At 38.0% G+C, this 18,394-nt stretch overlaps 1 long non-coding RNA gene across 1 annotated transcript; it reads right to left on the bottom strand.

Moving 5' to 3' along the window:
- Nucleotides 1-14,200: 14,200 nt before the first annotated feature.
- On the bottom strand, nucleotides 14,201-16,994 carry LOC108958740. Its single transcript, XR_001986107.2, has 2 exons — nucleotides 16,687-16,994; nucleotides 14,201-14,423 (listed from the first exon to the last, which is right to left on the bottom strand). It is a non-coding gene; the product is annotated as an uncharacterized LOC108958740 (long non-coding RNA).
- Nucleotides 16,995-18,394: the final 1,400 nt, after the last annotated feature.

Raw genomic sequence — 18,394 nt, 5'->3', positions numbered from 1 at the left:
AGACAGGAAACATCTAGAGTTGCTAGACATTTGCACTGTGTATTAAGGCCCTGCATGGTAAAATGTGTTTCTGTTCCCAGGAACACAAATTTTTGTATTTTTGTTCCTGGGAACAAAAAGGAACAAAACACATTTGTTTGCATTTTTGTTCCAAAATTATTTTTTTGTTTCCGAAACACATCTGGAACATGAACGAAAAACAAAAAAAAGTTATTTATTATTTATGGAACAAAATTTAGGAACACTTTTTTTCTCTCTTTTCCATTTTCTTCTCTCTTTTTTCTTCTTCTTTTTTCTTTCTCTTTTCTTTGGTCGGCGACCTCGCCGGAGTGTCACCGGCCCCTGGCGAGGCTCGGCCTCGTACCGGGTTGGGCGAGCTCGATCTCGCCCAGATTCAGCGAGGCCGAGCTTTCCTAGCAGCCGGCGAGGCTCGGCCTTGCCGAGCCACCGCCAGTCGGCGTCGCCGGTGGCCCGGCAAGGCCAAGCCTCGCCCGGCCCATTTGGCGAGTTCGGCCTCGCCGGGGGCTAGCGAGCCTCGCCGTGGCCGGGCGAGTTCGGCCGGGTGAGGCCGCCGGCCCTAGTCGCCGGTCGCCGGCCAAGGCCGAGACCGGCGACCGGCCAAAAAAAAAAAAAAGAAAAAGGAAAAATAAATAAGAAAATAGAAAAAATAAAATAAAAATATTTAAAAATTAAAAGAAATAAAAAAATTTATACAAATTTACCAAACGTGTTTCTATTCTTTTTATATTTCTCGAACTAATTTACCAAACGCGTTTGTTTGTTAAAAATTGTTTCCCGAAGCGAAATACTTTTTTCTATTTCATTTCCAAACAATTTTTAAATAGAAATGTTACCAAACGCACCCTAAAAGTGTTAGGAACCGAACCAAAACTGAATTGAACCAAACCGAAAATTCAATTTTTTTCAGTTCGGTTCAATTTTCGGTTCGGTTCTCATTAAAATTTAATATTTTTTTATTAGTTTGGTTTTTATCGATTAACCGAACCGAACCGAATCTCAAACCGATAAAATCAAACCATTAAAAATTCAGTTTTATTCTCTCCCGACTCCTGTCTCTTTTGGCTCTGAGTCCTCTCCTCTCGTGTCTCATCTTGGTTGGCTTGGAGGTGTAACGGCGACGGCGATTGCAATGGCAATGGTGGCAGAGACGACGACGGTGACAGCGACAACGACCGATTGAGGGGCAGAGCCTCTTTCTTCTGCAAGTCTCTCCTTCGTCCCTCTTCCATGGACCGAGAAATCTCTGCAAGGGGACCGAGGGGGCGTTCGAAAGCTACTGGAGGAAACCTCGACGCATCACGAGGAACGTGCAATGCCGAGCTAAGCTGCTGCTCCCCGAATCTCTGCTCGCCAGGGCCATTTCCCCGAATCTCTGCTCACATCACGAGGAACGTGCAAAGCCAGGGCCATTTCCCCCGACATTTATTATTTTGGGCCTTCCGAGGCTTTCCTCTTGCGTGTGCCGTCCCTTCATCTCGACTTCCAATCCGCTTTTGGTAGTTTGCCCACCCAGTCAATCAAAGGAGCGAGAGCGAAGAAGTCATGTCGCCTTCCTACCTCGGCAACGGACAGCGCAGTAAGGGAAAGGGATGGCCCCGGTTGGTGTCCCATCTCGAATCGAAGATTTTATTAAATGGGTAATTTGTACGAATACACTTTTCGTTTGCTAACGTATGAATTGTGCTTCAAAATTAAAAAATTGAGGAAAAAAGAAAAACGAAAATAAAAAACGAAAAAACCGAACCGAAAACAATTTTATGTTGAGTTGAATAGAAAAAAGGAACAAAAACGAAAAACGAAAAAGAAAAAAAAATCAAAAACCGAAAAACCGAATCGAACTGAAATTTTAGTTCAGTTCGGTTTTGAAGTCTTTTTTAACGGTTCAATTCGGTTTGGTTAGGTTTTTCAAAAAAACTGAACTAAACCGAACCGTTGATACCCCTACTATATATGTTGCTTGCTCATGATATATACACACGCACACTGAATATCCCAGCCCACGAATTTGGTAAGTACGAGTAAAAGGTGTATGACAAATCAAAGTTTCTGTTTCAAAAATAATTTTTTACTCCAAACTTTTTTTATGGAATAGAATTCTTTTGATAAAATTATTTCAGTTTCCTATTTTTGAAATAAATTTCATTTTAGAAATAGGTATAAAATAGAAATTAGAAGTAATTTTTTTTTTTTTACTTTTACAGAATTAAAAAATAAAAACTTTTCTCATTATTTGTCCTTTCTACTAATCAGCCACCCACCTACCATCCATTGCCACCACCCACCACCTGCCAATTGCCATGGCAAGTCTTCATGCAGTTGTCTTTGTGTCCCCGCAACTCTCTCTTTCTCTCTCCCCATCCCCGTGTGGAAAAAAGAACTTATTGCCGTCGCTTTTACCGTGATGCGTTGGGAAAAGCATAATGTTGGGCAAGATACACGCTCCGAAGCTGAAGCAACTTGAAGACACATTGCAGCTTCTTGAAATGATAAACGGTGTTATAAGCTGTACCAAACAGTTTCCTCTCTTTATTTTTTCTGTAATTAAGAAGGCTTTCATTCTCGGAGACTAATCCACGGGACTAGTGTAGGCATCATGGCCCTTATCCTTGTCAGCTAATGGCACAGTTTCAACATCATCGGGAATGTGATAGACAATAACAATGTCAATAGATCCTTCAATCACCATCTTTTCAGATAGTCTGCACGGTGATTGGCTTCCCCGTAGATATGATCGTTCCTGTAATCTCTGAGCCACCACAGCAACTCCGTGCGATCAAGCGGTAGCTAGCAAAGCAGCATCTTTGTTACGTTCGTGCCACGGATTTGCAGAATCTGATCAACCCATGTCCCCTTTCGTATGGAAGTGTTCCTCCTGCACCTGCTTCTGTCGACATCTGCAAGACCAACTTATCTACCACTCCTCCAATAGTTATTTTTAGTGTGAGATTAGTAAGATTACTGTTAACTATCTAAAAGTTTCAGCTAACAGACTAAAAGAAAGTTAAGCCATTAAATAGCACGGGACTATTAACATTACTAGTGTCTCGTCAATGTCTTGCCTATACCATGACACCCAGAGGCCTATCAAACAAATACACTTCCAAGAAATGCTTGGATTACTATACCAAACTCACTTGGTGACATTTATGTGGAAATATATGATGCACGTTTTCAGAAGCTATTGAGATTAGCTCCACTTCTTGGTTGAATCTACTACTAGTATGATGAGTAGGGCAAATGACAATATGATAGAAAGAGAGAAGATGCATGTGCTAAGTAGGTCTAAAAGATTTCTTGTCTGGTAATTATCCTATCGTTTGTTGGGGTAAATCATGTTGTAAAACAGGGAACATATACTTCTTAATGTAAATACATTGATCTCAAAATCTTGATTAATTCTAATTCACCACGTTTCTAGGTAAATCTTATTCGGTCAAATGATTACTTCGAGAAGGCATCATCTATTTTCTTCCTAGGAAATTATGAAGAGGAGGAGATGGAAAAGTCCGTGAATTATGGTAGGATTTGACAAGACCCCCCCTCACCATATTTTCTTCATTAAACATGCTTTTGGGCTTGTCTCCCGACTTTTAAGGGCTCTTTACAAATTAGAGCACCCTCAAGTCTTGATCACTGTAGATAATAATGATTAATAATAATTAAGTCAACAAATTTGCCATTTGACCTTTTCCCACTCGCCCCTTTTCTTTGACCGGCCTCACCAAGCCATCTTTTCTATAGTCGAATTCCCTCTAAAGTTCCTGCAGAAACACCCCTCAAGATGAGCATAATTACTAATTAGCTTGAATCAGAGCACAAAACGATCTTTGTTTAGGGTTCTTGAGTGAGTCCTACGTGCAATCATAAGGGGTGATGTCCGTACCATATGCCCGGCCAAACAAATCTTGGATCTTTGTGATAATTCCGTCTGACAAGAGAGCTGAACAGCACGAGCTGTTCTTGTGTTTTCATTGATGCGTCCGACATGTCGGCACATACCCGTCAAACGCATCTTCCCGGATGTTTCAGCAACCGTTCAAGATCGCCATGACGGAGTTTGGTGCCGAGACATTCCCTTGATCGTTCTTGATTACATATTGTGACTCATTAGACCGTAACCCTAATGGAATCTCTTCATTATTATTCTGGTTAGAATAGTGAAAGATTTGTTCTTTCTGTCTGAACTTGGTTGTGTGCTCTCTCGGCTCAAAATATTAAGGCAAGATAAAGATGGAGAGCAGGTTCTCAGGAATCGATGTCAAGGGGAAGCTGGACCAACTGATCCAGATATGGATGAATGCGGCGGGTGGCCGATCCGGACAATCCAAGCGTCGACACAGGACAGTGCACTTACTTATGAACCTCGAAGAGGAGGCAGCGTATCGCTTTTTGCTAATATTGAGCAAAACGAAATTACCACCGTCGAGAACGTTGGATCTGATGGCTCGGACCATCCGGTCAGTCCTTAACTCGGGTCAAGTTGAAATGTTCCTTACGTAAATTCCAAGGCTGCGTTTGATAGTCAGGATAAAATTCGGGATGTGATATAATTTATCCTATCATCCAACAGGATAAAGTCGGATTTAAGGGCAATATAGACATGATAAAATTATCCCATGGGAGAGCTTGGATAAATGTGGATAAGATTTCTAATGTCCATAATTGGAAAGTTATTTTTCTCAAATAACAAACTTATTAAATTAACAAAATTGAAATTATATTTCAATATAAAAATATTTAAATTCTAATTTAAGAAATTAAAATTGTTGATTATTGCAATCAACTTCTATGTACTTGGTCATTTCACGAAAGACTATATTCCAAGCAATATAAATTGTTGCTTGATTATTGCAAAACAATTTTGTAGCAGTTTTTTTTTTTTTTTTTTTTTTTTTGATCGATCGGGAACCGCCAAAGATCACCCTTCGAGGATCACACGACCCTCTCGGGTGCTTGGTAGCACCGTCGGGCCTTGCTACAAGATATTCCACCACCAGGGCCCCCCACTTCAATTGCGATAGCAACGCGGGGATTCAAACTCTCGACAAAAGCGTTGCAAGAAAGAATGAACACCAACGTGGCTGCCCACGGGTGGGTACAATTTTGTAGAAGGTTGAAGCTTATTAAGACTAAAATCTTGCAACAATAAATGAGGCCATACTAATTCACTCATGGTTTAAGCCATGGCTCTATACTTAGCTTCTACACTTGATCTAGCAACCGCATTTTCCTTTTTGTTGTTTTAAGTGACTAGATTTCCTCTTAAAAATTTACAGAACCCTATAGTTGATTCTGTCTATGGGATTTTTAGCTCAATCTGCATTAGCAAAACCTTCAATATCTATGTAATCCTAATTCTTTGTAAGAATGCCATGCTCAGGCCACGACTTTAGACACAATGTCATGTCCCAAGCCTTCCCTCACCACGGGAACACAATGTCCTTAGCAATGGGATTAATTTGCAACGTCCAAGTAGGCATTATTGTCCCATTGATTTTATCTTTCCATTAAGTACATGTGGAAGTTCTCAAACATCCAATCAATCAACAAAAATGGATAACGGGAAATAACACACGTATATACATACTACAAAACTTCCATGCTTTGTTTTCTTAGAACGTTTACAATTTACATGCCCTCATCTCTAGGGCCATTCTGACTAGTCATCCCCTCACACAAAAATATATAGAAAAAAAAAAGGAGGGTCAAAAGCTGCAAGAGGGGAGCCTATCTCCTCTGACAAGATCTAACCAAAAGTGGCTTCCTTACCATGACCTGTTGCCTAGGCATCATCCACAGGGCTATTTGGCGGGCCTGCATCCCCATCTAGTCCAAGTGGCCACGGAACCTATAGAAGAGTTTGAAAAAGGTTCCCATCAAACCATGTGTACCATGCTTGGTAGTAGTGAGGAACAAGGTCATGGTACCCCTTGTCAACCCAAACAATGGTAGTGATCTGACAGAGCAGTGTTCTCCCTAAATACCTCTATCACCGCAACCTCTATGCTTATAGGTATCCCAAAATGCATGAAGCGGTGAGGTAAGAGATTCATATCTATTGACCTAAAAATGTTAAACAACAAAAAATGAGTCAAAATTCAATAAGTAAAGATCTTAAATCTCATGTAGGCGGATGCCTTGCATTGGAGTATGTCAATGGTAGATCAATAGCAAAACCCAAGCTTTGCCTTAATTATATACATGATGGAACTTATCCTCAACCTAAGTCCCTCGAGTCCTAAACAAAGGCACATAAATCTACATGTGTCACAATTAGTGCAAATAATAGCCAAAATATTCACATGTGTTAGATATTAGAATCCACAACATTATCAAAGCCTTCAAGACTCAAACAACAACCTTCACAACATCTACATGCCTCTCACTTCATGAACAATGACCATTATAGCATGCACATTCCTTCTAAGTCACTAAAAATGACAATTGATTCATGCACGTGTCTCATGCGTCTCATATAAGTTCAGGTCAAACATGTGTGAGCCATAAAATGACTTCCAAAATATACACATAACACTCAAATACTTCGCACACATTTAGTATTTCGAGAATCACATAGCATCTCATATTATCATACTATATCATATAGTCGAAACTCTACGGCTCTTTTGGAATCCTCTAGGACATCTTCTTACCCTGTTGGGCAGGGCATATGAAATTTTACGGGCATCATCTCAAAATCCATCAATGAAGGGTTCCCTCGTATGACTACACGGATTAAGCATGCATCTGGTTTTTTTATCTTCCTCTTTAGTTCAATGCATGAGTGCCCAAAGGCGTGCTAAGCGATATGTATCTCATGGCCTATCAAAATCACGTTAGATTCGTACTTTCTAAACAATATGGGACAATTTTTCTCTTCACCTCTTTTTTCTTCGCTTCTCATCCCCAATTCAAAACATCTTCCAGACATAATTTGAATCGAATTGTGTTGGTGTGCCCTTATCATTAAAAAAGATACATCGACATCTTTAGTTTTACCTCATAAAATGAGAACATCATGATGCTCAATCAATAAAAATCTGTGTACACATTTAGCTCGACGTGGGTATTTTCAAAAGCTTAGAGTTCGTTCATTTCGCAGAAAATGACTTTCGGAAAAACGTTTTCTGAATTTTCTAGCGTTCGTTTCACGGAAAATGAACTAGTCAAGGAAAATGATTTCCATCATTAGAAAAAACAACATTTAAAAGTGGAAAACATTTTCCATAACTTCTTCCATCTTGCTTCTTTTTACCAATACATTTTTGTTTTATTTTCATGCCTTCTTTTTCTTTTTTTCTTCTCGCTATTGCACTCTCTTTCTCTCTCTATCTCTACCTCCGTCTTCTCCGCCATGGTTTCCCCCGTTCTATCTACCGTCTTGCCCAGAGTGGTAGTGCACTCCTTTGTGACTAGGGGGGGCACTGGGAATGGGGGGCGACCGGCGAATGCCGCGCCAATTTGGACCCGCCGGAGAGATTTCTAGGGTTTCCAGAGGCCGCCTCGTGAGAAATGCTTGCTCACAAGTCGAAGTCGGAGAAGCGCGATGTGGCGAGCGCAGATCTAGCGGCGCCCGTGCGAGGTCCTCGGCGTCGCCAAATCCGGCGAGCTGGGAGAGGCTCGGGCCTCGCCCAAGCTCGCCAGAGGTTCGTCGAGTGAGATCGGCTAAGCCTCGAGCTCGCCGAATCTGGCGATCGGGTCTTGGTCGGCCGCCAAGTAGTTGGCCATCTTCGGGCATGTGGTGGCGGAGGAAGGAGGAGGAAGAAAGAGGAGGAAGGAAAAGAAAAGGCAAAATGAAAATGAAAAAAAAAGAAAAAGAAAAATAATAAAAATTTCGATTTTTTTAAAAATACAAATAATTAAAAATTCATTTTAAAAAAATATAAAAAATGAAACTGATTTTTAGTCAATTAAAAATAATAAAATTCACTTTTTGATAATTTTTCCCGAACAATTAAATTAGCTAAAGAACGGTGAAATATTTTCCACTCAAAGTTTAGGTTTTCGATTGAATACCGGAAAATAGAATCATTTTTTCTAAAAAATGACTTTTAAAAAAAAATGTTTTCCAGAAATATTATATTTTCCGCGAAACGAACGAACTTAATATCGCAATTTTTTATATAAAAAAATAATTCACCGGCTATGGAATGTATGTTATTTTTGAAAGAAAGAAAAAACTAGGAAAATGGGGAGGATACAAATTTAGATGGAAAGTTAATTAATGAAATTAGCTCATAATTAAAAACAAAAAAGATGGAATGTTTTCCACATGCATATTGGGACAGAGACATGTCTGTAAAAGTGGAATAACGTATGAAATTATTGACTACCATTTCTTCCCTAACTGTACACATGTCACGCAAAGGACGTCGTTTGGACAACGCCTTTTCGACCCTACATTGGGCGACTCAAAGATGTCATTGAAGTCATGGATGCTGCCAAATTTCCTCCCCCAAAATGATGTGACATTCTTGCGTCTTCTCCAAAGTTCCTATGATGTCATTGCTTACATCCTCAAAAGAGAGTCTGGGTCGGATCTTCACATGGACTATGACACTTGCTAGGCGTCTCAGCATGAAAAGATGGAAGAGAGAGGAGACAAGGCATCTGCACGGAAGAAGCAAGAGAGTGACCGAAAACCTTTCGGCCAGTCCAACAATGGCATCCCAGTACTGTTTATGAACTTCAAGGTTTGTTTCTTGGTGTGAGAGAGAGTCCGTTCATTTTCAGTCCACCAAATTCGGACATCAAAATTGAGATATTGTATAAGTGGCGTTGACATTATCTCGAGAAGCTTTTTTTGTTTTATCAAAAATTAAACTGGATATGTATTGAAAAATATTAGTTTACACATTTTCCTTTGTTTATGCCTTGCTTCAATTTTTGCCTGGTATCAAAGGAAGGCTCACATGTCTCATGGTCATGTTAATGATGAATTTTTTGGTCCATTCAAAGTGAGAACGCAACTATCACTAGACATTTTGAAGCTTGTATCGATGTGAAGGTAGCACTTCGAAGAAGTTGATAAATTAATAGATTACTAAAATGTTGACATATTTACTATAATGATGATCATCTATTTATGATGCTTGCAAAAAATTTCAGAAGATTTGATAATACAGCAATTTATTTGGAAGTTGGTAAATTCTTAGTAGTGTTGGTAAGTTATTATTGTTGTGAAAAATAATTGGAGAATATGAAAATGAGATCTCCTATTTGAGACGTGGAAGCATCGTCCTTCAAGATAATTCTACATTTCAAAATATAAAACTTGGTGCAACTGACTCTAGCGACTATCCTCTTAGGATAGAACATACATTCCTCTTTAACATGCACTAAATTTGTATGTTAAACAAAGAAATGAAAAATAAGAAGAATAAAGATGTTCTTGCTTTTTTGTCTGTCTTTTTTGAATTATATGAAAAAGAAAGCCGTTTCTTTGTCATCAATTCTTACATTAAATTGAAAACCATTGCAAATCAAGACAAGTAACTTTTGTAACTTTTGTAACTTGAATGTCATAATTTTTTTCTTAGTGCCACATCAAAATAAAATCGATAATTTTAGTGCCATTTCTAGTAAATCATCCCACATGGATTTTTTTGGGACAAGCCTCACCACAAGTTGATAAGGCTTGAGCTCGCCAAATTCCGGTGAGCCAATTTGAGCTAGCTTGAGGCAAAGCTCCACCTTGCCATATTCAATGAGGTCAAGCTCATTGTACTAAGCTAAAGGTGACCTCGCCGTGACTCACGAGGCCTCAAGCTTGCCGTGACTTGCCAATCACTAGCATAGCCTCGAGCTCACCAATTAGGCAAGGCTTGAGTTTGCTGGCCTCATAAGCTCTACCTCGCCGAATCTAGGAAGGTGGAGCCTCGCCCAAGATCAGTGAGCTTGAGCCTTGTTAAGGATCGGTCGAAGAAGAAGGAGAATGTAAAATAAAGAAAATAAAAAAAGAAAAAGAAAAAAAAAATGAAAATTCTTTTTTTTTTTTTTAAGGAAAAATAATTTTTTTAAAAGGATTGCAATAACAAAAACAAATCATATTTTCTATACCAAGCAATAAAAGATATTCTATAGTTTACTTTCAAGTTTTAGCCAAACATCGAAAAATATAATTTATTTTAAATGATTGCAAGGAGGAAAATCAAATCAAATTTCCCATACGAAACATAGAAAATATTTTCTAGTTCATTTTAAAGTTTTAGCTAAACACCAAAAAATATTATCATTTTCTTGAAAAACAATTTCCTAAGAAACATTTTTTACAAGTATCACATATTTCTCAAAAACCTTAGAGTTGTAATATAAATATTATTTTAGAGCATGTGAGATATATCAGGAATATTAAGGTATGTATATATTGGCAGTTCTTTCTCTTTCATTGTATTTTGAGAGGTAAATCTTTGCACTTGTTTTTGTCCCATGAATGGAGGTCATCACATACATTTCTTTTTGTTCTATTTTAAAACAGTTGGTAATAATCTCATAAAATTTTACAAATGTTAGGAAGTTCGAATTGTTATTTTCCCTGAGTCAACATTCTTTTGCTGAAGAAAGATACTATGAATGAAAATAAGATAGCACGTGGTTGGTAAGTTATTTTTCTCATGCCTCAAGTCATGTGGTTGTTATGTTGACTTCAATATTACTTATCTAGTCGCCGTGGCTGGTGCATCCTTTTCACAATGAGCATAGTGATTTATGAACCCTGGTCATGAACAATAACAAAAATTACTACATTCCGTATTGATTTCTCTCTGGCCAGAGACTCCACTTGTTATGAATTTGATTCTTTCTGCAGATGATGACTAAAGGCTACCAGCCAAATATTGATTCGGTGTCCTGCATATATTACATTTGAACAATTTGACCTGTATAGTTCATCCCCAGCCCACCAATGTGGAAGAGTCCTTCCCATCATCTGCCAATATTCTACGATGTTTCTGGGCGGCTCTCATATGGGAATTCCACAGGAAATTGCAAAAATTGCTAATTTAATGAACTCATATCATTCTCAACCTAGTTTATATTTGTTTCATTCCAATATTTTACCTTCTACGGTTGGCATTTTATCAGAAAATTAGTCAAGTAATAGATATTCCAACGTCTGCTCGATGCAGATTTTTTTTTCCCATTAACTGATTTTGATATTTTTACATCAATTTGTCAAGATGTGAATATTTATGTTTTCCTCTCCTATTCTAACTTTGGCCGCATTGATCAAGTGCATCCACCTGCCAAATTTGAAAATATTTTCATTTCTCTTTTATTTTATTTTATTAAAAAAAAAAGATGTCTTAGAGCAGATAATTATATGCGCTTTGTCAGTTACTTACACATGATGTAAATGGAAAATTCCAGCCCATGAGCTTGGTAGATATAAGCAGTGTTGTTCAACATGAATGCTTTAGCTTTCCCGGAGAAGTAAATAACCCTATCCTAGTGGCTATTTATGTTTTGGCCCCCTTAATTGAATAAACTGATAGTTTCCTAAATGGAACAAACATATAGTTTCAGAAAGGCTATTTGCGTTAACTCTAGTTTAGAAAGATTTACAACAAATGGAGCACTTTGCTAGCACTTAGTTCCGGGTCATCCATATTCAGTATGAAAAGGCACTCCAAGAAAGCTTGAACAACCAGTGAGAAAACGGTTTTCCTTGAAAGCAAGGAGTAGCCCAAGATGACTCCCCAAACTAAATTCTAGTCGTATGACTAATTTGATGGAGGTAGTGCTCTTATTTGTTTTATTTCATCTTCATCACCGTTATGAGTCTGAGTCATATCCATTTACACCCATTTTTACTCGTCTTCGTTTCTTACTACTAATTTTAATCCATTCAAAAAATTGAATTGACTCACTTTAAACTCGACCCGGAGAATATGAGTGGAAAAATGGTAACCAAACAAGGTGCAAATCCAGCAAATTCCCCTGGTGTTGAACACCAGCTGATACGGCCCCTCAGCTTGTATACACAGACCAAACTGGTTCGTTGATAGGTCACCATTCGAAAATTCTAGATTCTAGAGTGACTAATTATTTATTTTTGGCCCCCTTAATTGAACAAATACGATAATTCTTTTTGCATAGTGCACTAGAGTTGCGGTCCCTGTGGCTTTATGGATCATCTCATCTCTTTCAAGCCAAAGATCGTAAACTTACCTTATTCACTGTAACTATGAATATTATTGTAATTTTTGCACAGCAACTCAATATCACTATAAAAATGGCTATTATTATTTTTTGCTTAGAGCAATATAATCTTAGAAGTCAGAAGTATGCTTGCATATATATAGACCTCAGAGAAGAGTAAGTCTAGATAGCTCTCATCACCATTTTGCTCATCATTAGGATTCCACTCGTTTATAATCTTTCAGCACAGCCCATGCGTTTGCATTATCATAAGCAAATTGTGAACAAAAAACTATTAAACCTAAGTGACTTGATAAGTCTAGTTCCAATTTAATTAAGGCTTGAAGTGTACATATATGTCTATGTTTATATGGATGTGGATGTATATAATACTGTATCATGTCTATATGAAAGACCAAGTGTTCATTGTCGGTTTATAAACGAATGATAAAAGAGTCACTTTTTTCTTGAGCCACCATAAAAGGCTCGAATGGCTAAAAAACAAGAAGAAGAAGAAAGAGAAGTCTCAAATTAATTGGTTGTTATGATTTTAAGTATCCATCATTTACTTTTAGCAAAAGAAAAGTAGCTGGGTAGCATGCACATGTTTTATTATATTTCAATGAAAATTATTTGATGTTTCCAGCTGTCTCGGACGGGCTGCATTGATCAAGTCCATTCATAGGTTAGATTTGAAAAAATTTCTTCTCTCTTTTTGTTGACTATTATTTGGTCATCTAATGAAAGTATGCATTATTACTAACTTTGTCCCCTATCCACGTGGGTTGAAAAGTGACCTGGGTTGAAGAGTGGGGCTTTGGTACATTAAATCGAAGTGTGAAAAAATCCATGAAGGTTTTTTTTTAGTCGGTGCATCAAGGTTGAAACGATTTTTTTTTTTTTTTTTTTGTAAAGGTAAGTATAATATAGATTTTGCCAATCGAATATACAAAGAGAGGAAGCCTGGCAAAACAAACACTGGGGGAAAGACAAAGGAGTCAAGATAGTGTAGGGGTGCCGTGGTACCACTAAAACAAAAGAGACAAATACTCAAAAGACAAAGGGGAACACAATCAAGAGAGTGTGATGATAGCCGTGGTACCACAATAAAACAAAAGAGCCAAAAACAGCCACTAGGAGGTGAAAACAACGACAAGAAGGGGAAGAACACAATCAATCAAAGATTGACGACGGTAATTCCCAACTTTGTTGCAGTCTTCTATTTCGGGGAGTGTTTGGGACGTGATTAAAGGACAAGGTTGAAACGATTAACTCGTGCAAGAATCTAGAAATGTAAAATTTCAGAGGATCGGTAGATAAGAGATGACCAAGAGTCAATGGTCGTATCCACACTCTCTAGAAATCTCTTTTGTCTCTTTCCTCTCTTTCGTGACGTGCACAACTTGAGAAGAGCCCTTGTCCCACGGGGCACACGAAAAACGTTCCATCTTTATTTTATGTTTTTTGCAAATATGAGCTAATTTCAATGATTGACTTTCCATCTAAATCTATATCCTCCCCATTTTCCTTACTTTCTCAAAGACTAAATAAATTCCCTATTCAGTTAATTATTTTTTTAAGAAAAAAATTCTGATATTGAGCTTTTGAAAATACTCACATTAAGCTAAATACATATAAAAAATTTAATAACTAAGGATGATGATGTTCTCAATTTATGAGATAAGTTTAAAGATGTTCATGTATCTCTTTTACGCGAAGGTTACATTAGCGCAAGCCACACTTTTGGATGGTTTTTTTAGTTGTCAGTGAAAAGACAAGAAAAAAGTGGTAAAAAGAATGATTTTTGCCATGGTGCTGAGAAAGTACTTGTCTAAGGTGGTGAATAAAATATTGCGGATATGTACATATTGGAAATTACCAACATCTTCATAGGCCTAACTCAGAAATGTTTCAGATTTAAGGCCCACTATCCAAATTGTTGGACTTATGAGTTTGGTCATTTCATGATGGTCTGGACCATATTAAGTTAAACCCAAGGGGATTAAGTTTTCTTTTTCTTTTGGTGAAACGAAGACCATCGTTCAGAAATTAAACCAGTCAAGTTACATCACTCGTAGTCGAAATACTGTCAAGTGCATCCTTACATAAAGTATCTTCAATAACGTTTGGAATACTTGTGAAAATAGTAAACTGCATATGCTGCTCCTTTCCCAAACTAGCCAGAGCATGCTGTGCATCCGTTTGCTTCTCTGTATATATAATGCTCAATTTACGGTATGCCTGCATTCTTTCCTTGCAAGTTCCTGCACTCACAAGGAGAGGTTCTATGAGAAGATTGTGAGACTGTTTGTTCTCAAGAGCATGAATAACCGCTAAAGCATCTAATTCGTTATGCAAATGAATAGCACTATTCGAAACACTAGGTCTAATTTTGCCTCCTAACGTCCAAATCTCAGCAATAAAAGCATTCGTTCTTCCTGTGTTTCGAGGAAAACAGGCTATCCAGCTCCCCTGATGGTTTCTCGAAAGAACTCTCGTTCCTGCTTCTCTGTTCTCCACAGACATTAATTGCTCTGTCGGAGTTAAGCTTAATTTCCCATTATTCAGGTTTCCTCCATTCCATTCCCTGCCTTGATGAAAAGAAGAGTTATTTTCCTCTTCCTAAAGGCATGGGCAAATGTAAAATGAAGAAGCAGACGCATGCAGACAAGTCATATAAAGACGAAAAGGAAGTTGCCTTCGTGTTATGTGAGTACGCTAGAATAGAACAAAAACAGAGTGCTCGTGAATGCGTCTGGGGTTGATGGAGAGGAATGCAAAGGAAGTTATCTTCGAAGAACACTGCAAGCATTCGTTTGAGCGCGATTAAACTCCTGGCTAGCACAGACAACACAAGCATCGCATGGAGAAACTGTTGTTGGGCAAACACTTATGATCTGCAATTGTTCTTGTGCAAACATGGTCAGTTAGCCCAATTGAACTTGATAAACAACTGTTGGGATTGTGCAACAGAATGCTAATACCTTCATCCAAGGAGAAGCCAACTAGCATATATTAATTATTCCACACCACACCAATTATCCAAGGGGAAAGTACCAAAAAACTCTTAAATCTATTATATTTGTGCCGATTTAGTTGTCAATCTTTTAATTATACCAATTGAGTCATAAACCTTTTAACGATTTATTAATATAATCCAAAAAATCACTCACACGGATGTTGTGCCTCCTACGTGATACGACTAGTGTTAACATGAAAATTTTTTCTAAATTTTCTAATATTTTCGTGGACCTTTAGAATATTTTCATTTGTTTATTTTTGTAAGAGAAATAAGTGATTATTTTTGCTTTGCAAAATGAATGATTTGTAAATCATTTTATATAAAATGATCGCTTGTATTGTTTATGAAAATAAATAGTTCATGAAAATATTTAGATATAAATTATTATCAATATTAAAATTATTTTTTATTAACTAATTATTTCAGTCATACAAACGATTATTTTTTTGAAAATATTATCCAAACTATTTATTTTTTGCAAAAAAAAAAAAAAAAAACATAGCCTAAAAGAATTTGAATAATCGTCTCATCATACTGGGCCGTTATAACTCTGAATCCTTCAGTCAGAAGCACGGCACTAGAGGTTCCAATAATGTAGTCAACCTCAGTAATGAAAGAAACGCACTAAACTAGAACAGAAAAAAAAAATGAAAGCGAAGATCCGGACAGCAAGCACTTAGCATCAAAGAACAGCACATCAATGACCCAATTACATGATTACGCATACCAGAACATACGAACAGCCAGCACGCACAGAATAGACATATTCCGTAACTCACCACATTTGTACGAACACAACACAGTAACCACGTCAACAACTCAACATATTCGAAATGGGCATACAGCTGATGAACCAATCAGTCACAGCGCACCCAAATGAATGCGCATACGATGACTAGAGCAGCAACTCAATGCTCTCGCAGCATGCACTCGGTATTCGAGATGGTAGCATTCGCTCAATAAACTTGCGATTTCAACACGTACAGAGAGCTAACCAGCAACATTTTTTCATAATATGTTTCCAATTCGGCACAATAAACACAGAACGACATATAATGAAGTATAAGAAGTAAAACGTGCACGGATCAATTCATTTTCGTTTAAGGGGCCCTCGGTCAAGTTCTGGAGTAGCCAGTATCAGATTCATCTTGCGTACACACTGGATATGCATCTAATCCGAGAATTCCAAGAACAAATCCTAAAACGTATAGCTTCTGAAATGAAAGGAAACGAAACAAAGGTAAAGTTTATATGACGAAAATAATGAATCGACTAACCAAAGGAAAGCCCTAAGGTCAGAATCTGAATCGAAAAATGCACTGGTCTAGTTCAGGAATTTTATCAAACGGCCAAAAGATCTAGATGCAAAAATAAGAGAGGGGTCATATCTAAATTTATCGCTAAGGCTCGAATGCGACCGGATTTCATGCTGGTGTAATCGAGCACTCGGCCCCTACCTTCAGCAGAAACAGAGCATGCGAATTAGGCTAGAACAGAGCACTTACTGTGGCTGCGAAGCTGGTGGTGTTGGGGAAGTAGCCTGCGAAGGCAATCAGTGACAGAGAGAGAGGTGAGGATTCATAGAGGACAGCAAGAGAGAATCACAAATAAACATAAGAATTCCTTCCCTGTACTCTGTTCTATTCTCTGGGGTTTAAATGCGAAAAGACTATGGTGGTCGGCGGTAGGAGACGAGCAGCGGCTACCGGTGGACTGGAGGGGGCCGAGTATGAAGAGGGAATCGCAACCTAGAAGTTCCTGGAAATTGACGATACGAGACAGAATTTGCTGAGCACCGTGTACGTGCGTTCTCTCTGCTTTATTCTACCCCACTGAATGCGTATATGTTAGAAATACGTATATGTGGACGCGAGGCTGCCGTGAGATGCGCCGAAATTTCATTTAGTATTTTTTATTATTTTCACATATTTTTTATTTTTACAAAAATGCATGCTCGATTTGCTGACGAAAATTTAGGTCGCAACGGGAGAGAGAGATAAGTTTTATTTGTGTTTTTATCAAATGGATAAGACTTTCATTTGTGGTTTTATCAAAATGGATGAAATTTTTGCGCAAAATTAATGAGAAAAACCCACCACATACATACTAACAGGAGGAGAAATTCCTTTAATTAGAGATAGAGAAGCATCATGAGTGACAAGTGATGTATCCTATGTACTTATCGGTTTTTTGGTGATGTAGTGCTTAATTATAGTTAAGTAAACTTCTAAAATAAAACTTACGAACATTCTTTGCCACCTTGAAAATAAGTTGTGAAAATGCCCAGGAGATATATGGTCCCCATATATACATATTGGTTGCAATCATTAATTTCGATATGGCCCCCTGGCATGGTCATCTTGACGCACACACACCCAGGTGCCTCGAAGGTCGTCCTTGTCCTCCAAGGGTCGATCTGTGCCGAGTTCATCTTGTCATCAGCGAACACCGTCTACTTGAAGAACCTCAACAAAGGGGATAGTGTGACTTTCCCTTGGCCTATTGCACTTCCAATTGAATGCTGGTAAAAGTCCAACACTTGCGATAGTTAGCTTCAACAATCCGAAACCTGGGCTTCAAATCTTGGACTTTGCTCTGTTCGCTAATTATTTTCCTTCGAGTTGGTGGAGGCCACCTCTTTCCTTGATGATGCTCAGGTCAAGAAGCTCAATGGCGTTCTTGGTGGCATAAGTGGCTAATTTCATTTTCGTCGAGAATCCATCCATTAAGAATCACCACATTTTCAAGCCTCTTCAAAAAAAATGAAAGGAAATAATAATTCAGCTTATATGCTCATCGTCAATGGCTTTCCATGGATTTTTATTGTTAAGTTGTATTTGGTTTGGTTGTATGTTGAAGTGAGTTGTTGGAGTGGAAATTTGATTATTAGTGCTTTATGACTTGTTGTTCTGTTCGGACTATGGAGCAAAAGGCCTCCCTTTCTCCATCAAATTTGAGTAGATGAATAGAAGTATGTTGCTTCGTTGATTCTTTGAGAGCCAATGTTCCTATCAGAAAAAATATACTCGACAAGTCAAGTAATGTAGTAATATCATCCACCCATTATAGATGAGATTACAACAGAATTTGAATCCTATATACAGAGGGATAAACTAACATTCGGTGTTGCATTCATATAATGACAGCTTACATCATGCCATTCAAAGCATTATTTAGTAATGGTGCGTCATGCCAACATTTTCAATATGTTCA

Source organism: Eucalyptus grandis, chromosome 3, assembly GCF_016545825.1.
Source record: "Eucalyptus grandis isolate ANBG69807.140 chromosome 3, ASM1654582v1, whole genome shotgun sequence".
NCBI lineage: Eukaryota > Viridiplantae > Streptophyta > Magnoliopsida > Myrtales > Myrtaceae > Eucalyptus > Eucalyptus grandis.
This window is presented reverse-complemented; position numbering and strand designations above follow the sequence as displayed.